General features: G+C 53.3%; 3 long non-coding RNA genes across 5 annotated transcripts in view; 2 read left to right on the top strand and 1 right to left on the bottom strand.

Moving 5' to 3' along the window:
- Positions 1-277: 277 nt before the first annotated feature.
- Positions 278-771, top strand: LOC107184374. Of its 2 annotated transcripts, none has more exons than XR_001515203.1 (3): positions 278-398; positions 573-663; positions 694-771. It is a non-coding gene; the product is annotated as an uncharacterized LOC107184374 (long non-coding RNA). The 2 variants fall into 2 exon arrangements; XR_001515204.1 differs by having other exon boundaries at positions 568-663.
- A 1,000-nt stretch (positions 772-1,771) lies between these two features.
- LOC107184375 lies at positions 1,772-2,459 on the bottom strand. 2 transcript variants are annotated; one of them, XR_001515205.1, is made up of 3 exons: positions 2,415-2,459; positions 2,056-2,271; positions 1,772-1,816 (listed from the first exon to the last, which is right to left on the bottom strand). It is a non-coding gene; the product is annotated as an uncharacterized LOC107184375 (long non-coding RNA). The 2 variants fall into 2 exon arrangements; XR_001515206.1 differs by lacking the exon at positions 1,772-1,816 and adding an exon at positions 1,901-1,964.
- An 8-nt stretch (positions 2,460-2,467) lies between these two features.
- Positions 2,468-5,034, top strand: part of LOC107184373 — a 22,480-nt gene continuing 19,913 nt past the window's right edge. The window contains exon 1 of the long non-coding RNA XR_001515202.1: positions 2,468-2,593. This is a non-coding gene — a long non-coding RNA (uncharacterized LOC107184373). The remainder of the gene's footprint in view (positions 2,594-5,034) is intronic.

Raw genomic sequence — 5,034 nt, 5'->3', positions numbered from 1 at the left:
GGACCTTAGAGGACCTAGCTTAGCTTAGGTTAGAGTAGCTGAGGGACATTAGAAGACCTAGCATAGGTTAGCTTAGCTTAGCTTAGCTTAGCTTACGCTAGAGTACCTGAGGGACCTTAGAGGACCTAGGGTAACTTAGCTTAGGCTAGAGTAGCTGAGGGACCTTAGAGGACCTAGCATAGCTTAGCTTAGGCTAGAGTAGCTGAGGGTCTTAGAGGACCTAGCATAGGTTAGCGTAGCTTAGCTTAGCTTAGCTTAGGCTAAAGTACCTGAGGGACCTTAGAGGACCTAGGGTAACTTAGCTTAGGCTAGAGTAGCTGAGGGACCTTAGAGGACCTAGCATAGCGTAGCTTAGGCTAGAGTAGCTGAGGGACCTTAGAGGACCTAGCTTAGCTTAGGTTTGCTTAGCTTAGCTTAGTGTAGCTTAGGCTAGGGTAGCTGAGGGACCTAAGAGGACCTAGCGTAGCATAGCTTAGGCTAGAGTAGCTGAAGGACCTTAGAGGACGTACCGTAGCTTAGCTTAGGCTAGAGTAGCTGGGGGACCTTAGAGGACCTACCGTAATTTAGCTTAGGCTAGAGTAGCTGAGGGATCTTAGAGGACCTAGCGTAGCTTAGCTTAGGCTAGAGTAGCTGAGGGACCTTAGAGGACCTAGCTTAGCTTAGGTTTGCTTAGCTTAGCTTAGTGTAGCTTAGGCTAGAGTAGCTGAGGGACCTTAGAGGACCTAGCGTAGCGTAGCTTAGGCTTGAGTAGGTGAGGGACCTCAGAGGACCTCGCTTAGCTTAGCTTAGGCTAGAGTAGCTGAGGGACCTTAGAGGACCTAGCTTGGCTTAGCTTAGGCTATAATACTAGAGTTGCTGAGGGACCTTAGAGGACCTAGCTCAACTTAGCTTAGGCTACAGTAGCTGAGGGACAGTAGAGGACGTAGCGTAGCTTAGCTTAGGCTAGAGTAGGTGAGGGACCTTAGAGGACCTAGCGTAGCTTAGCTTAGGCTCGAGTAGGTGAGGGACCTTAGAGGACCTAGCGTAGCTTAGCTTAGGCTCGAGTAGGTGAGGGACCTTAGAGGACCTAGCATAGCTTAGCTTAGGCTAGAGTAGGTGAGGGACTTTAGAAGACCTAGCTTATCTTAGCTTAGGCTAGAGTAGCTGAGGGACCTTAGAGGACCTAGCTTAGGTTAGCTTAGGATAGAGTAGCTGATGGACATTAGAGGACCTAGCGTAGCTTAGATAACTTAGCTTAGCTTAGCTTAGCTGACCTTAGAGGACCAAGCGTAGCTTAGCTTTGCTTAGCTTAGCTTAGCCTAGCTAAGTCTAGAGTAGATAAGGGACCTTAGAGGACCTAGCTTAGCTTCGCTTAGGCTAGAGTAGCTGAGGGACATTAGAGGACCTAGCGTAGCTTAGCTTAGCTTAGCCTGGAGTAGCTGAGGAACCTTAGAGAACCTAGTATAGCTTAGCTTAGGCTAGAGTAGCTGAGGGACCTTAGAGGACCTAGCTTAGCTTGGCATAGCTTAGGCTTGAGTACCTGAGGGACCTTAGGGGACCGAGCGTAGCTTAGCTCAGGCTAGAGTAGGTGAGGGACCTTAGAGGACGTAGCATAGCTTGCCTTAGCCTATAGTAGCTGAAGGACCTTAGAAGACCTCGTGTAACTTAGCTTAGGCTAGAGTAGCTGAGGGACCTTAGAGGACCTAGCGTAGCTTAGCTTAGGCTAGAGTAGCTGAGTGACCTGAGAGGACGTAGCGTAGCTTAGCTTAGGCTAGTGTAGCTGAGGGACCTTAGAGAACCTAGTGTAGCTTAGCTTAGGCTAGAGTAGCTAAGGGACCTTAGAGGACCAGCTTAGCTTAGCTTATGCTAGAGTACCTGAGGGACCTTAGAGGACCGATATTACTTTAGATTACCTTATGCCAGAGTAGCTGAGGGACCTTAGAGGACCTAGCGTAGCTTAGCTTAGGCTAGAGTAGCTGAGTGACCTGAGAGGACGTAGCGTAGCTTAGCCTAGAGTAGCTGAAGGACCTTAGAGGACGTAGCATAGCTTATCTGAGGCTAGAGTACCTGTGGGACCTTAGAGGACCTAGCGTAGCTTAGCTTAGGCTAGAGTAGCTGAGGGACCTTAGAGGACATAGCGTAGCATAGCTTAGGCTAGAGTAGCTGAGGGACCTTAGAGGACATAGCGTAGCATAGCTTAGGCTAGAGTAGCTGAGGGACCTTAGAGGACGTAGCGTAACTTAGCTTAGGCTAGAGTACCTGAGGGACCTTAGAGGACCTAGCTTAGCTTAGCTTATCTCAGGCTAGAGAAGCTGTGGGACCTAGAGGACCTACCTTAGCTTACCTTATGCTAGAGTAGCTGAGGGACCTTAGAAGACCTAGCTTAGTTTAGCTTAGGCTAGTGTAGCTGAGGGACCTTAGAGGACCTAGGTTACCTTAGCTTAGGCTAGTTTAGCTGAGGGACCTTAGAGAACCTAGCTTAACTTAGCTTAGGCTAGAGTAGCTGAGGGACAGTAGAGGACCTAGCGTAGCTTAGCTTAGGCTAGAGTAGCTGGGGGACCTTAGAGGACCTAGCTTAGCTTAGCTTAGCTTAGCTTATGCTAGACTAGCTGAGGTACCTTAGGGGACCTATGGAACCTCAGCTTTCCTTAGGTTAGAGTAGCTGAGGGACCTTAGAGGACCTAGCGTAGGTTAGCTTAGGATAGAGTAGCTGAGGGACCTTACAGGATGTGGCTTACCTTACCTTACCTTTGGCTAGAGTATCTGTGGTACCTTAGAGGAACTAGGTTAGCTTAGGCTAAAGTAGCTGAGGGACCTTAGAGGACCTAGGCTAGCTTAGCTCAGATAGGTTAGGTTACCATGTGGCAGCCTAGCTTAGTCAGGCGGATGAGACCATTGTGGACATAGCCTTGTTTAACCTAGTGTTTCCTAGGATAATGTAGTAGATGAGACCTCAGTAGACTGCGCTTCCCTTCTCTTAGCCTAGAGTACTGCAGGTTACTGTAGGGTAACCTAGGTTCACAATGGTGTAGTCCTCCTCCCAAACCTAGATTCTTCTAGGGTAAGCTAAGCAAAGCTAACCTAAGCTAATCTAAGCCAATTGTCAGCATTCCCTCAGCTATTCTATTCTATGCTAAGCTAAATCCGCAATGGCCTCTTTTGCCTCCCTAATCTAGGCTACTAAGGTAAGGTCCCTCAGCTACTCTCTATCCTACGCTAAGCTAAACTAAGTCTGCAGTGTTGTTGTCTGCCTCCCTAACCGTGGCTACTCCAGGCTAAGCTAAGCTAAGCTAAGCTACCTAGAAGGTCCCTCAGCTGCTCTAGCCTAAGCTAAGCTAAGCCCGCAGTGGTCTCGTCTGCCTCCCTAACCTAGGTACTCTAGGCTAAGCTAGGCTAAGCTAAGATAGGTCCTTAACGTTCCCTCAGCTACTCTAGGCTAAGGTAAGCTAAGTCGGGAATGGTCTCGTCTGCCTCACTAACCTATGCTCCTCTGAGGTACGCTAAGCCAAGTTAGGCCCTGGAACCTCTCTCTCCCTTACTAAACTAGGCCACTCTAGGGTGATCTAAGCTCAGGGAAGGGGGAGTGGGGATGGACGGTGATCTCCAGGCCGAGGCCCAGGCGGTGGCGCCCATCTCTGCTGAGGTCCCAGGCGGAGGGCGTCTCCAGTCACGCAGTCCCCTCCAGGCTTTGCTTCTGAGCAGAAGACGCTTTTGCCTTTGCCTCCCTCAGGGCTCGGAGGCCCCTTCTGCTGTGGGCGCCTCCGGGCCCTCCCTAGGCTGCAGGTGGAAGCAGAGACTTGACAGGCCCGTTGCATCCTGGGAAGACGGCGGTGCAAGTCAGAGACCTAGAGAGAAAAGGGGTCCAGATGCTGAGGGCTCACCTGCTTCCTCCTGTGCTCAGCTGAGCCCACACATGTCCCCCCCAGCCCAGCTCCGAGGTGCTCCTGCCGTCCCCCCCCCAGGTCGTCTTCTGGCCGCAGGAAGGCACTGGGTTTGCAGGAAAGTAGATGGAGGCTTGGGCGCTGGGGGAGCCGCCAGGCCTCAGGACAGCAGTGCACACCTGGCTCCGGGGCGGGTGCCTCCAAGAGCGAGCAACCTGCTGGTTCCCCAGACACAGGCTCCATCCGGGAGGAGCTGCTGTCCTGAAAGAGGACCAAATGGAGTCCTAGTGAGAAGCCCTGTGCCTGCCATTCTGTGTCCCACATCCCGCCTTCCTCTCACCGGCCCCTCTGCTCCCGCCCCCAACCTAGGGCGGTTCCTCGTCCTCCCCGTTCTAGGCGCAGGAATGGAGGAGCCCCTGTGCCCCGAAAGTCTCAGGCTTCACGGGCTGACCTGCCCCGTGGAGATGCCCAATTTCCCGGGGCACCCTCGGGGCCCAGGGCGCTGGTCCCGGCCTCACCCTGACATGACACCCTCCCTGGCCCATGAAGCGGCCGCCTATGAAAGAACAGCAGGACTGATGGCTGTGTCCTTCAGGGTGTGTCAGTTACTCAGCCTGCCCTTATCTCGGCCAATGGAAAAGCGGGGGAAACTAGCCCAAGGCCAAAAAGTGTGCTGGCCACCCCCCTGTCTTTGTGTAACCAGACCCTAGCTGCACCCTGCCCCACCCCCCCCGACCCCAAGCCCTATAAATTCTTTGTTCTCTGGGGACTCGGGGCTCTCCGCTGCCCCCAGTAATGGAGGCAAGGGGGGGACCACGCGAGCTTGTATAAGAGACCCTCTGCTTTCGCATCGAACTGGCTAGTTCCCTGGTGTGGTGTCCTTGGGGATCTTGAAATCTGGGCATAACACCTGCACCCACCTTTCCTTGGGGTGGGGCACGGGGATCGTATTCCAGGCGGCCGGATGGGGAGCTCTCAACCTGCTGTGCTCCGTGGACCCCTCGAAGGCTGTGCTGGAAGCCGGAGACCCTGGCTTGGAGGGAGGGGGGAATGGGGGGGATGAGTCTGCAGTTTGCTCTCTGCTGGCAAAATTGTGTGGAGCGGCCACCAGAGGGAGGGAGGGAGGGAGGGATGGAGGGCAGAGAGTGGAGCCGGCCCTGGGTCCCAGCCAGCA

This window comes from Myotis davidii, unplaced genomic scaffold (assembly GCF_000327345.1).
Source record: "Myotis davidii unplaced genomic scaffold, ASM32734v1 scaffold164, whole genome shotgun sequence".
NCBI classification, from domain to species: Eukaryota; Metazoa; Chordata; class Mammalia; order Chiroptera; family Vespertilionidae; genus Myotis; species Myotis davidii.
The sequence above is the reverse complement of the archived record's forward strand: the minus strand, read 5'-3'. Positions and strand labels throughout refer to the sequence as shown.